The following is an 18925-nucleotide window of genomic DNA, read 5'->3' as shown; positions in this document are numbered from 1 at the left end:
AGCCAGGAGGCAGAAACTCCATCCGGATCCTCTATGTGGGTAGCAGTGACCCAACTACCTGAGCTATCATCAGTGCCTCTCAGGGTCTGCATTAGCAGGAAGCTGGAGACAGGAGCCGGAGCAAGGTATCAAACCCAAGTATTCTGACATGCGACATAGATACCTTAACTGACATCTAACCACTAGGCAAAACAACCATGCCTCAAAATGCTTTTTCATGTTATTTTCATTCCCATGATGAAATTATGTCCAGTATAAAATGTGATAGTTTCAGAAACATTATGTGTTTTAGCACAATTTGAAATAAATTTCAGTTCATTGTTTTGAGGATTATGTTGTATACTCTTATTTGTGTTTTAGAGAAGAGATGCTAAATATATTAAGCACCTCTTGAGTATTACAGTCACATCTGATGCTTCTCAATATTATTCTGAGTTATTTTATTGATTTTTTTGTATAAAAGATACATTTGATGTCTGTTTATATGAACAACCATGCTGCATGACAACCCAATTTAATCTTTTCAGTGCCATCAAATATTTAAGAATTATTTCAACTTTAAGAGGAATAAAACACTCATAAAATATTACTGGATAACATAAAATATATAAAAATAAATATTTAACTTGAAAGAAAGTCATAGTAGCTGACTGGCAAAATATATTAACATAAAAAATCAATACATAGTGTGGGTAAATAAGAGTTGGAGGGTGTGATTAGGATTATTCTATTGTCACCACAGTTTTTAGGGATAGTACTGTATAAGTATCTAGTTGGTACATATATATATACATATATATATATAATGTATATATGAAAACTAAATTATTTCACTGCATTAAAATAAATGCCATTTCTTACACATTCATTTTACAAAGTGTATATTGAATAAGTACTATATAAAAGTACTTATGTAAATGCTAAGTAAAATAGTATTCCCATTCTATGACATTTATATGTCATTTAATATGTATCAAATCTCTAAGTAGTAGGCCTTACCATTATCACTACTCTACAGATAAAAATTTAGGGCTTTGAAAGGATAATAACTTCCCTGCTGTCATAGATACTAAATGTATTTCTGTGAGTCTGACCACAGAGACCAAGTCTTTTATCATCACACCACACCCCTCCACACGGTATAGTGATAAGAGAGGAGTGATTTTTAGTACTAGATGGTACTAAAGAAGGTGATTCTTTTCTTATATTGTCAGGTAGCTGGAGATAGAGATGTACGGTTAATACTTCCATAGTCAATACCAGCTCTCTGACCCAGACTATTTGCTAGGATCCAAATTAAAACTGATATGTTAATAAAAAGAGAAATTAAAGACAAAACATTGATTAGATTTTGATAGCTTAACTATATTATAGATTGGTGACTGTTGAGAATGAATGACTGTGAGTTTCATTTTATTGTGTGATCTCTACATTCCTGAGCTACCACACTGAAGCCTTTTAAATTTAATTTTTTTTTTCCTTAGACTAACTAAACTTGATGGAGACTGAAATGTATTTTTATTACTGATTACATCTGGTGTTGAAAACCTGAATAAACAAAGAACAAAACTAGATTACAGTGCTGCTTCTAATATCATCACCTACTAATCAAATCTAGAAGTGCTTAAAATAAATAAATAATTTTTTTTAAAAAACCCTGTAGGTTAGCACAGCTGTATCCATCTGATACCAAAGGTAAGAGGGACATCACCTCTGATTTCTGAACAGGCTTTCAGAGAACTATAGATACAATTACTACATATTTACAGTACTTTTACAAGCAAACATGCTAATTAAAAACAGTAAGGTTTCAGCCGGCAAAGCCTTGTTATCTTGTATATGCAATAACCATTTTTAGCTGACTCCAGGGTATTCCTGAAAGCAATATGATTACAGTATGGTGTCTCTGTTTATCCTACATGTAATTGAAACAGAGCTGACATGCTATTCTGATGCTCTGTTTTACCCTATACTCTTGGTGAACCATATGTTACATTGTTAAGTTTTACAAATGCATTCAGCATTGTTAATCACAAACTAATATGTGATCTCTCATCATTGATTTATACTCAATAATTTTTTATTGGACACTATGTACCTGCGATAGACACTTTTGTAAGCCCTATTGAAAGGAGTATTAGACTAGAAATTCTGTGCATTGCTAGAAATTAAGAGGATATATTGCATTTTACTTATGAATCCCTGAATGTAATGTCTAAAACACCTTACTCTTATGGCCTGGCACTTTGTATCCAAGAGTTGAAGAACCATAGTCTCCTCTCTCAATGGTCCTGGATTTGTTTACTTATTTGGTAAAGTATAAATAAAAATGATAACATACTCTAGGCACACAGCTTTTGATCTCATGCTCTTGTTCAAGAAGTGGGAATAAAAGTTACTTTGAAAAAGACTAGTAACTGAATATTTTATCAAATAATTTTATTGAAGAGAAATCTTTGAGTCAAAAAGGAAAAACAGTGCTGTGAAAGGAATCATCTACTTTTCAGTAGAGATTATTTTAAAAAGTAAATGAATTTTTTCACTTACCATTTTCCTTGCACAAAATCTCCCATGAATCAGAGTATTCTTCTATTTAAGTGTCCATAAATTATATTTGCAACATACTCTGTCAAAGGTCAATAAAGTTTAATTGGAAGTCCAGCATAAAAAAAATACATTTTGTAAACATTAATGAAGTTATGTTATAAAAGTTACACTGTATTCATTCTTAGCATTTCCTATTAAGAGAAATAGAATATGATGTCTGAATTCCTACAAAGATTCATTTAAAGACGTTTAGTGACCATGCATAATTGTAATTTACTCTGAATGCTTCTAAATTTTTTAACTCTGGCTTCCAGTATTGCAAATAAAAAGTTTCTCTTAGTAGGATAAATTGATATTATTATTTTGCAAAAAGATTATTATTTTGCATGAACTCTAACATTTAGGTTAACTTTTCAGGCATAATTGTCTAACTCTCTAAATAGGGATTTTCTGACTGTTAATTTTACACACATATCTACAACACACACGCATCACTTTTCTTTTGTCATATTTCTGTCATGAATTAGGGGTAAAGGCATTGACTGAGCTGTCAGTTTGGGATGGAACACTAAGAAAAACTAAAATTTAAATCACATTTTAAGAAAATTCACTTGCAAAGGAGCCTTTCATGGTGGGATACATCAACAGTCAATCAAACATTTTCTTAGTGTTGATTTAGTATGAAAATACTTTTTAGAAAATGCCAAAGCAAATGTAAAAAGAGAAAATGTTAAACTATCAGACAGGAGAAGTAGAAAGAAAAATAATATGTAGGTAACCCAGGTTAATTCTTTTTATTTCCATTTTTTCTAGTAGACATTGTCTGAAGCCATTTTTGAATGTCACAACTGGAGAATGCCACTAGCATCTTGTGGGAAGGGGCCAGGCATGCTGCTGCTTAGTTTCCAAGGCAGATCTTTATAGCAAAGGGTTATCCCACATACCATGCTGAAGGTGCCAGGGGCTGGGGCAGACTTGCAGGGATGAGGATGACACCCTGACATACAGCCTGTGGACCTTGTGGGACGCATGGAATCATGGGCCATGCACCTAGCAGGGCAATGGCAAGCGAGGCTGGAAAGTTGATACATCTATAGCAGGCTAATTTTTAGGTTGATAATTTTGAATTATGTTGTAAATATTCTGGTGACCCTTGGCAGAAAAATGGTTCCCCAATCCTGAGCCATGGTAGTTGTTAAAATGTTGAAATCTTTCTTGGTATCTAAAATGTTTGTAGCACTTTTCAGAAAAAAAAGTGTTTATAATCTCAAAGCATGACTTTTTGTTTGTTGAAGTAAAATGTCAGAGTCTTGGATGCTTCATCTCTCTCTTTGGAAAACAATCTTTTATAAAACTATTTGTTTTTATTTGTATGTTGGCATTCATCTGTATTGTATTTATATGTAATATTTACCATCTACTTAGCCTTTTTAGTTACAAAAGACATATATTGTATATACATGATAGAGTTTTATATAAACAAGTATGATATTGAATATCAATTTGATTATCTTATAAAATCAAACACATGTTTATTCTTTCTGCAAACCAATTTATTATAACACTTTGGTATTTAACATTTTAATCATCTTTAGTTTCAGCAGAAAATTAGCCAATTTTCTAATTAAATTTATTCAGTTATTTTATTTATAATTACATTGCATTTTTTTACAATATCTCATTGAGTGATTATCTTTTGATTATGGTATTAATGTGTCAGAAAAAGCTGAAGGAATTCTTAACTATGGCTCTTATTTCAAGTAACTAATGAAACTGGTCATGTTGGTTTGATGTTATTCAATGGTCATTTCACACAAATAGTGCTGTTGGCTTCCTCTTAGTGTGAGGTTGAATGAAAATATGCTCAATGGGAAACAAGTGACGCCTGGGTAGTAAGTGAATATTTCTCTATAAATTCTAGTGGAGCAAGTTTAACCTAGTGAAATGTGAAAACATTATTTTATTATGATTGCTTTTAAATTAGTGTGTATGTGTAGAGAGCAAGCAATCTATTTATTAAAAGAGAATGATTCTTAAGTGATAAACCGAGTGATTTGGTTCAAGACTATTTGATATAGTGAGGTAATCATGCCACTCACAACAAGCACTTTTCTGAAGTCATGTTCAGCATGAGTGCATACATTTCTGAAGTACGCAGATCAACACCCACAAACACACTAATGGGCAGATGGAGGAGGGACAGACAAAAGGCTAGGAAGATATAGACCAGTATTTAAATTGTTCTCTTTGTGTTGGAATTTTGTGAATTCTCTGTTCTTTTTACTTACACCTACTAATTTTTTTGCCATGATCAACACTTAATGTTTTGTGCTAATGGAGTGAAGTATATTTTTCAAATAATATGTAAAGAACAAATCTGATAACACATTCAGTTAAATCCTCTGTATCCTGACAATCATTATGGAAAGTGCTCCTTGATCTAATTGAGGTGGATGAGCTTAAGGCTCTGCTCAGACCTTCCAGTGACTCCCTTTTTCACTAAGGGTGGAATTTAACGTTTTATGGTTTGTTCTACCTTCCCCCTTCAGCTCTATTTATTACTCTAACTTCTTTGACTTCCCACTCATGGATGCCTACCTAGTTATTGCTGCACTGTCACTGTTTCTGTTATGTGCAGATAGGCCTCGGCCTTACAGCTTATGCTCCTTCTGCCTGGAACAGTCTACAACCAGATATTTTTATACTCAGTAGTCACCTTGTAGAATCTTTTGTGGGTCTAAATAAGATTGTAAATATCTGTCTCATGTTTCCTATTTCCCTTCCATGCTTAATATTTCTCCTTAACCCCTGTCACCATCTAACATGTTAGTGTTGTATGTATGTATTCCCTGTTTCCGCATTTGAATATACATTCAAGGAAGGCAGGAGTTTTAATGCATTTTTTATTGCTCTTCTGCACTAGGAAGAATATCTTGTCACAGGAAGATACTCAGTAAAGACCCTATGAATCAAGGGGACCAGACATCTGCTGTCAGACATCTACTGACAAAACTGGTGTCACTTTTCAGGAGCTGCCATATTTGTGCTGATTTCAATCCTTATTGAGGTCTGAAAGATCACTCTGAAGAAATTGCAGCAGGCAAGCACTAGATCACAGACAGAATAAGGCAAATTGACTGAAGGAAATTAAACCAAGTATAGACATCTTACAACTTTGAGTTGTCTTAAATCTAAGTCTCACTAGTAAACAATCCCTCATAGTGCTTCCCAACCTTTTCACATTGTGGTGCATGTAGATAATGATAATATTTAAATAGCACATCGAGGCAAACTGACAAAGCTGTCTGTGTCTGCAGGAAACTGCCCCAGTGTATCCACTGTGAAAAGCATCTCATTACACTTAAAACAAAGCCTACAAACCTTACTCGGATTATAATGTGTGTGATCTGATCCCTGACTGCCTTTCAAGCTTCAGAATCGGTCCTCCTCATTCATCATGCCATGTGCTTGCCTTAGTTCTGTTGCTGGAACAAATTAATCCCATCCTTAGGCATGTGTTCCTGATGTTTCCTCCCTCGTTTAGGCTTCCCCTCCTTAGTGCTGTGCTACTGACTTTTATAATTAAGAACACAGCCTAATTATGATTTGCTCAGAAAAAAAAAAAATTCCTGGTCACTGAAACTAAAGAAATTATCCTAAAGAAGCAAGTATCTCTCACTTCACCCAAATTTTAGTGTTAATCATTAAGATTAATCAATATCTGATACTTTTTTGTGTATTATCTATGCATGTGTTTATTCTCTGTCACTCCTGGCCTGATAGCAAGGTCTCTGTTCACTAAAAGATGTGAAGCGGCTAGAATGGAGTCTGGTCTTACCATAGCTGTTCAATAAATTGTTTTAGGTGAATAAAAGCAATTTCTTATAAGCAAGTATTTAATGATATTGCCAGATGATTCTATAGTGATTTCAGGTCAGATTTTGGCTTACCAAATACCCAATAGGAAACCTGAATTTAATTCCAGGGTCCTTGCTTTGCCCAGGTTCAGCTGTGTCTCTTGTAGATATTTGGGGAATGAACCAATGGATGGAAGTTCACTCACTCTCTCTCTCTTTGCCTTTCAAGTATATCAAAAATAAAACCATAAAAATGGAAGAGCCATTATGAGCTGGGACAACTTCCTCAACTTGTACAAGCCTCCATTTCCTCCTGTGGGAATAAAAAAATGGGACATACCTAACTCATGTGAGTTTTCTAGAAGTCAAACTAAATTTTGCTGTGTGTGAAGTACCACAAGAGTGGCATGAGTAAATAAGGAAATATGGAAATGTTCAAAGTGGTAGGGAATATTCAGACTAGGCATCTAAAATAAATAATTCCTTATTCATGTATACAATTTGCTCAATAAAAGTTGAAAGGCTTCTATTTCCTGGAAGGATGTTCTATGTGTACCAATTTTCAAAATTAGATTTCTTTTGAAGAGAAGTCTGTAAAGAAGCATCTAACGGGCAGTGCTAGAGCTGCTATGGTATTGGCTTATACAAGCATTTCCTGGAAAGGATGGATTCAGAACTCCATCTGATATTTCTAGTGGCAGTAAATCTAAATTGAAGACAGCAGTTTGCCAGATGAACAATAAGAGGCAAAGGAGTAATTGAAGCTACACGAAATAGCAAAGGCACTGAGAGAAGAGGAAGAACGTGGGAAATGACTACTTAATTTTCAGATAACTAAAGGGGTCATTGTTACAAATGACAAAAAGTTAAATTTGGACTTTGAGACCAAAAATATCCCCTGATGGAGAGCCCTTGTGTGTGTATCTTCAAATATTTAGTTAACCCCTAGCTTACTGACTTATAAAATGATCAAGGATTGTAGCCTCTGTATAGGCTCCTGAAAATAATATATTAGTTTAAAATTACACTTCCAAAGATCTTGAGAAATCATATTCACTATACTGGGAAAAATAGCAAGGAGCAGGGAGCCTGGAACTCAGTTCAGGTCTCCTACTGGGTCTTTGGTAAGCCAAAATCTGACCTGAAATCAATATAGAATAATGCATCCGCAGATTTTTATTTATTAAAGTTTGAAGGGGTACATGAGTTACTGAAGAGATAGTGTTTAGGTTAGCTAAGGGGTCTACAAAAATCTAAGACCTAATTAAAAGCATCCCAACTAGACATTTTTATAGAGTTCTCTTGGGAATATTTTGAAAATTTGTTTAGGGTATAATCATTTTATTTAACATTTAATAACCTTGTATTTCCTCTGAATTAGAAATAATCATTCAGTTTTGAAAAAAAAAACACATGATCACATACAAATCAACTGGTGAAAGGCAAAGTATATATTGAAGTAACTCAGTCTCTACCACATCAGCTTGGTGTATTAAGATTTATCATCAGTTACTAGAAGTCTGCTAGTTTGAGGGTCTCCTTTCTAAATTCTGCAAAGGGCTGCAAAGCAGCAGGGTAGCAGTTTTCTTCAAAATATTGTCACAATTGCTCAATTCCATGCAGCCTGCCTACCATCCCACTGGCTCCTAGAGTAGGATTTCCTATCTAGGACCTTTAGCTCACTTCTGCTTGACATTTTTCCACACTGGCACACTGGGGAGGTTGTTTGTCCTGGGATAGAGAAGACAGCAATGTAGGAGAGCCAGGTGGCTTCAACACAACACAAAGGCTTTGTAATGGATTCAATGCTGGTGTTACCCCTTGCACTCACATGTTGAAACTTACCCCTAACGTTGATGCTGTCAGGAGGTAGAGTTGTTTTTCTTCTTCTTTTTTTTTTTTAAGATTTATTTATTTATTTGAGAAGTAGAGTTATAGACAGAGGAGAGACAGAGAGAGAGAGAGATCATCTCCCATCCACTGGTTCACTCACCAAATGGCCACAGTGGCCAGAGATGGGCTGATCCAAAGCCAGGAGCCAGAAGCTTTTTTTTGGGGTCTCCCACATGGCTGCAGGGGCCCAAGCACTTGGGCCATCTTCCACTGCTTTCCCAGGCCATTAGGAAGGAGCTGGATTGGAAGTGGAGCAGCCAGGACTGAAACGAGTGCCTATATGGAATGCCAGCCCCACAGGTGGAGGCTTAACCTGTTATGCCACAACACTGGTCCCCGGAGGTAGAGCTTTTAGGAGGTAATTGGGATTGGTTGAGTTCATGAAGATGGAGTCTTTATAAATGGGATTCCTAGCCTAATAAGTGTCCCCAGAGAGCTTGCTTCCCCTCTCTACCATCTGGGATCATCGTTAAAGCACTAGCATCTGTGAACCAGGAAGTAGACCCTCACCAGACATTGACCTTGTTCTTGCCATCCTCCAGGACTGTGAGAAATATTTGTTATTTAAGCCAACCAGTGGGTGGTGTTGTGTCACAGCAGCCTGACATGAAACAGGCCTCTGTCCCCCTTCTCTCACAACTTGTATTTAGATTATTAAAGTGTAATTTTTTAAAAAGTTTAAAATATGACTCATATAGCAATATAAAACAAGTCTATAAAGATTCTATTCAATTCATTCAATTCAGTAATTAATTAGATTATCAGTAATACATAAAATGTGCTTCAAATTTCATTTGAATAACTAGATTTTTATAAGCAATGTAAAAATTTCGAATAAGATTTCAGGGGTTATCTGTTTATCATACAGAAATTATTTGACCTTTACTGTAAATTCTGTAAGATAACATCTGCTCCTACAGAATTATGAGATAGCTTTATTAAAAGGAACTGAATATGTTATGCATACCAAACACTATGGTAAAAGAACAGCCAGTATTCTCTCTTGCCTGTTTCTAATATCTATATTGTATTTCTATAAGATACATCCTCAAACAACTCTCTAAAGAATATATACTGTCAGATCCTTAGCCCCTTGATTGCAATTGATTTTTTTAAAAAGCTGATTTTGTTTATTTATTGAAAGTCAGAAAGGGGAGAGAGAGAGAGAGAGAGAGAGAGAGAGAGAGAGAGAGAGAGAGAGATCCTCTATCTTTTGGTTCACTCTCCAAATGATTTCACAAGTTGGGACTGGGCCAGGCTGAAGCCAGGTGCCAAGAACTTCATCTGGATCTCCCACATGGGTGGCAGGGACCCAAGTACTTGAGTCATTATCTGCTGCTTCCCTGAGTGTGCATTACGAGAAAATTGTATTGGAAGCAGAGGCAGGAAAATGAGAAAACTTTATAGTCATAGATATTGTACTCATTTTGTTGCCACAATAATGCTTCACCATAAACTGCCCCACACCCAGTTACAAAAAGCAACAACAAGCGTTTATTTCTTTGCTATTGGGATTATGATTTGCCTATGGCTGTATTAGGTTCTTTTTGGCTTCATGGATTTTATTCCAGGGGTTGTGTTCCAGCTGGCTCCACAGGTTTCATCATTTTTCATGGACCATCCAGGATGTGTTTTTACTGTGTTAGTCAACAAAGGGCAAGAACCATGGCAAACTGCATGATCATTTCATCACATTTGATACTATCCCCTGGGCTAAAGCACATTTCAAAGCAAAGCCCAATCCAGGCATCAGGAAGTATTCTCTACCATTAGTGAAAGGAAGTGGAAAGTTAGTATTTATTGTGTAATAATTTCAACTATTACAGGCATGTATTTTTCAAGTATATATTTTTAACATACCAATTCCTAGACATTGCATCCTAGCAAAAGTGATAAGCCCTGGTGGGGTAAACATTGCACGAAAGAGATATTTTAAGATTTTAGATAAATATACAGGACTAATGGTGATAGGTCTTTTTCTTGAGCAACTACCCTATGCCAGGCACTTGGTGAGATGTTACTACCATTTTCTCTAATGAGGAAAATAACCCAAGTAGATTCTTATAAACTGATGCTCAGAGACAACAGTCCAATCTGTTAATGATACCTTTGCTTCCATATGAGATTTGCCTGTGCCTGTCTGAATTGTGCTGCAGTGTGGCAGCTCAGCAAGAACAGCCTAAATTCCATCCCTTGAAGATAAGGAAATAGCTTTCCTTTGTAATAATTGGACTTTGAATGCTATGAATTGCAATGGAAAAATACTTGAAATGGTATTTCACAGGACAAGTCTGTTCACATTGTTTTCATTAATCATTCATCATTTTTTTAAAATTTCATTTAATACTTTTATATGTAAAATACTGTAAAGCAGTTCAAGAAAGGAGAGATGAAAATTAGACATTATTCTAGAATGGATTCAGCCATTGAGAAAATTATACTCACTGAGAAACCACAGAAGAAAATAAAATGCCTTGTTTTTCTAACTTTTACACTAATCCTTTCCCCTGCAGTAAAGGTATTTGATCCCTGACCTGTGTTCTGACTCTGATGTCTTAGCAGTTTTTGCGACTTGCCCTAATTTCTGTTCTACTCAGTCTACATTGTTAGGTTGAGTGTTGCCTCACCTGAATCCCCAACTGTAGCTGAGTTCCCACGTCGATTTGGACAGATGTGGAAGGCAGATTTCTCTGTGTGCAGCAGTCTCAGCCTGCCACAGTCTGCTTGTGTTTAGTGTTGCCTTACTCCATGGTCACCTTGTGTGAACTGATGCCTCACTGCTGATCTGTGGGCTTGCATTGTCCTTAAGGTTCAAAGCTCCACTTCACCCCAGAGCTCTTTTCTGCTAATGGAACCAGTGTACTTGGAACCCTGTCTCTTGACTCCTACCACATGAACTAGATAGAACAGTGTTCTTATCTATTAGACTAGACCGGGTCTGGAGGTTCCTATGAAATCATGTTTTTTTTTTTTTTTTTTTTAAACAACTTAATATGCATTAGGCACTGCTGTGTTTTACAGATTCTCTAAGGTAAATACTATACTGTTTAATAGATAAGGTAAAGATAGGATGGACAGGAAATAACTCAGACAGTTTGGTTCAGAGACCATGTTTTAATGACAATGCAATCCGCCTCTAAAATATCTTGCAATACAGGTGTGCTTTAGTTGCCAGTCATTGTAGTTCTAACATTGACTCTGGTGTTGATTATCTCATAGGAGATGGAGCCATTTTCACTGCCAGCTCTATGGACTGTGATACATTGACATTTACTGAGATTTCTCAATAATACCTATTCCCAAGTGCCACATTCTATTATTTTTTCCCTTACCTCTCAGTTGCAAATTGCATGCCTTTCACATTCACTCCCTATCTAGAGATCATTTTCCCAGTAAATTCTAATCCTCCTCCTTTACCCATCTAGCACCTGTCAATGTTTATAATACCATATAGACCTCCTAGCTTGTCTTTTGTACTCAAATGTAAATCATACATACACACATATATGTAATGAAATAATATGCATGGCTTAATTTGGGACTAAATAAGATCAACCATTATGTCATTTGACCCATTCTTCAGCTTTTGATCTTATGAAGGAGATGTCTTAAGTAAATGCATATATATATATATATGTATATGTGTATATATGTATATATAATGTATTAATAGGAATATATACATGAAGATTGCAGAAAATAGAAAATAATAAGTTAAATTAAAAATTTTTGTTTCAAATAAATACTTATGTAAAGTTTTATTGCTTCAGCCCTACAATTTAATAATAGGCTAAAGAGCAATGACAGATTATAAATGCTTTGCTTCAAAACATAATATTTATTACAATATCCACTGAATGTAGAAATGATGATATTCATCAATATAAAAATCAAACTTATACACATTTGTTTCATTATTGTTCAGTGTGGTTGAAAAACATTCGGCATAATAGACTTTAGTGTCAATGTGATACAGAATGTTTTTTTAAACAGTTCATTTGACTGATTTAGAAGTTTACCATAGATTCTTGAAATTAATTAATTTAAATTGATCCTTTTGTCTTTTAGCCTGATGGTATTAACAGGAAACAAAATGAAAATATTGAATATTCACAATACTTAATCTCTTTTCAGAAAAACCACATTGTTTAAAGTTCTTATTCATTGATCTCCTTTTCTGTGACAATTCTCTGTTTCAAAAGAAGCTGGGTTTTAAAGGTTCAGTAACTTGTCCATAGAAACCTGACTAGTAAGAAGTGAAACACGTTTTAGACCCAGGGCTGAGAAAATCACTGGACATTCTTTAACGACCCAATTGTTATGCCCATATGAAGAGAAGGTTTTTTTTTCTTATGAAGGAGAAAAAATAGTAGGATAAAAGTGAGCGTGTGAAATGGAAAAGGCAAATTTATTGACTTATCTTTTGTTATAAAATTGAAATGATAGCTTTTGCCAAATCATAGTCAAAACCATGAATAATAACTTATTATCTCTGTATTTAATACACTATTTAAACAAGCAATGAGAGAATATTAATTTGACTGCATTAGCTTAATTTAATAGGGATCTATTTAATCTAAATGCAATTTGACAGTAATATAAAAGAGTAGTTGAAATTCTGAATATTTATGTTCCCTCTAAACTTGCTTCTCAGAATGTACCATACTGTTTCACATAGCTAGTATTTTAAACTAAATATGACCATATTACATCTGGGAAGTTTAAGGGTGGTAATAGTCATTGGAAATATGTAATGTTTAAGCAAGCATATTTATTATGGTAATATACATTACAGATAACAGAATATTAACTAATTGCAATGACAAAATGTCTCTTAAGGTGTTAGCTTTCACCTTCCAGCAAGCATTATAGAACCAACAGGGGTTAGTTTTGTTTGTTTGTTTTTCTAGAGTGCAACTAGAGTGTGAATGTTTTTAATATGACTATTTTAATATTAATTTATTCACATTTAGATAATGAAAAATACTAGCCATTAAAGGTAGTTTATTAGCATTAATGATAATACAGGCAGAATGCCATGAAAGGTGTAAATTGATGTGTGTTTGGGTAATTATATATTATTCTGTTTGAAGCAAAAGAAAAGCCATGATTAAATATGAATGCCATTAGTCTTTAATAAGACAAACTAGAATAGATTTTAAATATTACTATGGCAAGGTTTTTTTTATAAATTTAAAATAGATTTTCAAAGTAAGTAATTGTTATTGGATATTTGTATATGATTGTTCTCAGTATATTTTCTTATATTGGTCTATTTGAGGGCATTTGTGAAAATTAAGTTGGACACTAACATTCTCAAACAAATTTGATCTGTAGATAGATGGAAAAAGGATATCTGAAATTCTACAACTCATAAAACCAATGCTAATACTGATAAAAATTTTCAAAATCAACAGTTTCAGAATTATGGAAATCAATTAAAGGCTTTCAATAACCAAGGAGTGTTTATTAAAGACAAATTGTTGTATCATAGTTAATAAAACAATCTCTGTTTCCATCGTGTTCACCTTCACATGAAAACCAGTAATATCCTTGCAAAGATGTGGCTGTGAGAAATGCACCCTGTGGCCACAAAGTGGGTCTTAAGCCTCAACAAAGCTCCATTCCTGGAGATATATCAAATATGGGACTTTTCTGCCAGGTCCCTTGAATAGGCCCATTTTTTTGTTTGTATTTGATACAGCTTGGGATTTTTTTTTCTCTACAGACCACCCTATCCTTAGGACAGCAATTATTCAATATTGTGGTTGCCTTAGGCTGTTGGGACAAATGGGAGGCTGACCAGCAGCTAAAATAGGAAAATATAGCAATAAAAAATATCTACAGAGGCTTTAAAAAACTCTAAAATATTCCTGAGAATCTAGAAAACCACATACATGGGCAGAATATGCACATAGACGAGACTACATGCATACCCCTAATAAGGCTCAATCTTTTACCTCTGAATTACCCTGAGGCTCTGCGGAGTTTAAGAAGTGAAGGCTTAGGTGGATTATAAACTGCCAGAGCTTTGAAGACAGGTTCTAATATACACACAAGCAGTTAGCAAATAATTGGAGACTTATTAATCAGTACACTTAAGGGAATCCCTGTTTAATCATAGGAGGACCACTAAGCCAACCAAGCAGAGACTTTAATGACCACATGTTACAAGTTTACCAATTTTTTAGAATTAGTGCAGTAAAGTCATTTTTTTTAAGAAACAATTTATAATAACAACAACAGACCAAGGGATAAAGAAGAATTTGAGTTGTAGGGTTTCTACATCATATTAGTATTTCTAGTTGTAACCAAAAATGTATAGCATAAAAAGAGAAAGGAGAAAAAAAGCAGTCAGTAACCTTTGTATATGATGTTTTATGTAAGATTCATGGTAACCATGGAGAATGAGCTGAAAGATATTATCTTTCTGTTAAGACCTGAAATGATGAGGTTCTTTTGTTAATGAGGCATATACTCACTGCTACAACACCATTTATGTGCGAAGGAGGTAATTGTATGTTGAAGGCATGGGAGATGGACTAGAAGGAAGTAGAAGGATATGTGCTTGAAATAAAGAGAATGAGAAGTCAGTTCTCATTCTCCATTGCAGGGCACATTTTACCCTTGAGCTGTACAAAGGGATGAATACTCTAACACAGTTACTCTTTCATTACAGTGAGCATTATCCAAGATCCGTATAGTGCACAGTTTATAAAACTAAGAGTTCACTTTATTTCCTAATATGTTGCAAAGACCTAGAATAATCCTTACTACATATAGGCACTTGATGAATGTTTTAAGGAACACGTACACTAAAAGTTCATTCCCATCTGAGAATGCAGTTGCTTTTGATGGTGGACTCAGGTTCAGGAGATTATTTACCTGAGCTATACAGGAAGAAGGAAAGCCATCAGTCAGAGCAAGCTCAGCCATTGGTATGGTTAGCACATGTAAGGGCCAACTTGGATGTTAAGTCCAGTTTTGTCGATTCATTAACTAAAGCTAAGAGAAGTAAAGAAGTTTATTTACAGTTCCCAAACTGATGATTGGAAGTTAACTGTATTTGGCCTCAAGCTTCTATTTCTGTTCACTTAAGAAACATCTTGAACTATTTCCGAGAACTGGCCAAAGTTAGTTATATTTCAGAGAATGCATTCAAATCCAAAAATCTTCTAGAAGATACTTTTAAAAAACAAGTGCCTTACGCAGCTCAGGCTGCTATATTAAAATGCCATAAACCAAACATTTCAAACAGCAAACATTAATCACAGTTCTAGAGGCTGGGAAGTTCAAGGTGAATGTGCAGGCAGATTCAGTACATGGTGAGGACTGTGTCCCTGTTATGCAGGTGAACACCTTGTTGCTGTAATTTCTTTTTTTTTAACTTTTATTTAATGAATATAAATTTCCAGTGTATAGCTTATGGATTACAATGGCTTCCCCCTCTTCCCCCTCCCATAACTTCCCTCCCACCTGCAACCCTCCCCTCTCCCACTCCCTCTCCCCTTCCATTCACATCAAGATTCATTTTCAATTCTCTTTATATACAGAAGATCAATTTAGTATAAAGATTGTAACAGTTTGCACCCACACAGAAACACAAAGTGAAACATACTGTTTGAGTACTAGTTATAGGATTAAATCACAATGTACAGCACATTAAGGACAGAGATCCTACATGAAGAGCAAGTACACAGTGGCTCCTGTTGTTGACCCAACAAATTGACACTCTAGTTTATGGTGCCAGTAACCACCCTAGGCTGTCGTCATGAGTGTCTAGGCTATGGAAGCCTTCCAAGTTTGCCGACTCTGATCATATTTAGACAAGGTCATAAAAGACAGAGTGAGGAGAGTAACCAATGATCCTAAGAGTGGCATTTACTAGGTCTGAACAATTCTACAGCATTAAGTGGGGAAGAGGACCATCAGTACACACAGGTTGGGAGTAGAGCCATTGGTGGTAGAGTAGAGGTTATGATTACAAAGGAATGAGGCCCAAGTGCGCTAGACAGGGTCTAGAACAAAGGACAGAGTCATTATTAGAGGAGCTAAGAAAGGTGCTGTCTTAGCTACAATTAAGTTTTCTGATTGAGAGGCAGTATCTCCACTTTTATTAACCTGTGTCTTGCCGAGCTATGAATGTGCTCCCTTCCTATTCCGCCATCTTGCCGCTCTCCCTGCTGTAATTTCATCTAGCAGAGAAAAAGACTCCGATATCCTCCTCTTAGAAGGGAACTGATAATCTCATAGAGATTCCACTCTCCAGACCTCATCTATGCCTACTTATCTCCCCAAAGCCCCACCTTCAACTAGCATTCCACTGGAGATTAGGACTTCAATCTAAGAATGGGGCCTGTGGGAAGGGAACACATTCACTCCATATAAATGTGCATAAATTTACAGGGTTCTATCACTATTGCAGCTCAAGTTGCAGATTTTAACAAAGGCTTAATTTGGATCCCAAATGGGAAATATATTATAGACTGCTACACTAGATCCAATGGTGAGGGGTAGAGTGGTATTTATTTCCTCATTCCATAATTTGGGAAATAAGTGAAAACATATGAGCAAGAAAATCCTGAATAATATGATAAAGTACAATGTACTAAAATAGAAGTGCGTGGAACAAAAAATACAGCCAGAAAAAAGGTGAAATGAAGCTAACAGGTGTTCCATGAAGGAGAAAGGGCCATCCCTTTGCATTTAAGTGGCTGAAAGTCAGAGAGATCTTCTCTAATAAAATTTCTGTAATAGGATCCTGAGGCTTGAAACCCCAGAGCCAAAACAAAACAAAGCAAAACAAAAAATGGGATATCTTCATAAACACACCAATAGACCCATACTTAACCATATCCTCAGGCAGAGAACACAATTGATAGTGGTAGAAGCGCATCTAAGTGCGTCTCCTCAGGTTTTCTGTGGCCTTAATCAATCTCCCCCTCCTTAGACCCTCTCATTTACCAGTCTGGCAGCATGACTTGTATTATGCATATTCCTTCTACTCTGCCTCCAGCACAGCGACCCAAGCACATTCTTTCTTGAATCCCTATCATAACATTTTAACAGTTGGGAGTATATTAAGATAAAATCAAGAAAGGAGTTCAGAATTTTTAAAAATTCTATTGATTGTCCTTGGAAAAATACAATCAGTTATTAAGGTGTCAGATTTTTATAGAAGACGTCTCATGTGGTTTTCAATTTATTAATAATTAAATTGTTTTTATTTTATTTTAATTTATTTATGCATCATTGTCTCTTTAAAGAAAAAAAAAACACTTTTTTTTACTACTTCTAATTCCAAAAGTCTGACTCTATTCTTTTAAATACAAAATAAATTTTTTTAAAAAAAATTCACATAGAGTTACTTAGTGAAATTCATTGTAAATAAGGTAGGTAGGGAATGGACTTTGTAGCCTCCAGATCTCTATCACTGAAATTCTGAGCTACTCTGCCTAAATCTCCCTTGAACTCCCTGAGGAGGTGTGTATCATTGGAGAGTCCTGGAATTCTCTTTTAATAGTGTTTACTGATAATACAGAGCCCCAAGGAACCTAGTATAGAAAAGCTTTGCAGTATTCAAATAAGACTTAACATGCAAAAGAATTTAAGGAAAGAAATAACTTACAAATATCAAAAGCAAAACAAAAAGCACTAAAGGGAAGGGAGTAGACATTATGTATTTGAGCTATTAAACACTGCTTTTAACACACTTATTCTCTATCATGTTAATAAAATTTCAACACCTGGGCATTTTACTCTTGAAAATATTTCATCTTGTTACATACTGTTCTCTCTCTCTCTGCCTTTGATAGAGCGGCTGTAATACCAACCTGCCTGTGTACTACACAGTTTGGCACATAATCATATACTGTTTATACAGTTCTCTAAGTGGATGTCTCTTTGGGAGATTACTAGTAATTCAAATCGCTAAAATGCTGGTATCTGCCTTTGTGTATCAGCAACAGTATTGAAGTAACCATTATTTTACTTCTCAAGATAAATGACAGTCCTGGGCACAATGCCTTGTTCATAATAAATTCCAATATTGGTTGAGTTAATGAATAAATGAATAAGTACTTGCTGAATTGAATTCAAATTAAATGCATACTTGAGAAGAATTACTGTCAGCAGGAACCAACAGTTGTCCAAGCTGTCTAGGTGCCATTCATCATTGAATGTGCTTTTTGGGGAGAGTACTAAGTGCCGAGTTCTGTGTTATGAACTTTATCTGTGTTATCTTACTTCATCTTCACAATAAGCTTAAGGAAATAATAAGTCAGAATCTTCATGTGCAGTGATAAAAAATGAATCAGAAGGATTGTCAACAATGGTTTATGCCATACCTTGTTTCTGGGCCCATGTAGGCAAAGATCTGTCTCCTGGCTCTGTGTTGTCCTGGTAGTGGCTACAGGAGCTTTAAGTTCTTTCCTCTTAATTGCAAGATGACTAGCTGCAGAGAAAACACCTCACACCTTCAAATCACTGGAAGTGTACGAGAGTTTGGTTCTGAGTAGTCACAGCGAATGTCTCCAGATAAGCTCTGTGCCAATGACTAGACCAAACACTGAAGCCAGTGTGGTAGAATATGCTAAATGGCTAAGCTAATTAGGATCACTTGTGAGGGA

The 18925-nt window shown here is 35.3% G+C and overlaps 1 protein-coding gene across 1 annotated transcript in view; it reads left to right on the top strand.

Annotated features, from left to right (window-relative positions):
- Window positions 1-18925, top strand: part of CCSER1 (coiled-coil serine rich protein 1) — a 1228673-nt gene that overhangs the window by 605186 nt on the left and 604562 nt on the right. The gene's annotated exons all lie outside the window — the stretch shown is intronic.

The sequence above is a fragment of the Lepus europaeus genome, chromosome 8 (genome assembly GCF_033115175.1).
Source record: "Lepus europaeus isolate LE1 chromosome 8, mLepTim1.pri, whole genome shotgun sequence".
NCBI lineage: Eukaryota > Metazoa > Chordata > Mammalia > Lagomorpha > Leporidae > Lepus > Lepus europaeus.
The sequence above is the reverse complement of the archived record's forward strand: the minus strand, read 5'-3'. Positions and strand labels throughout refer to the sequence as shown.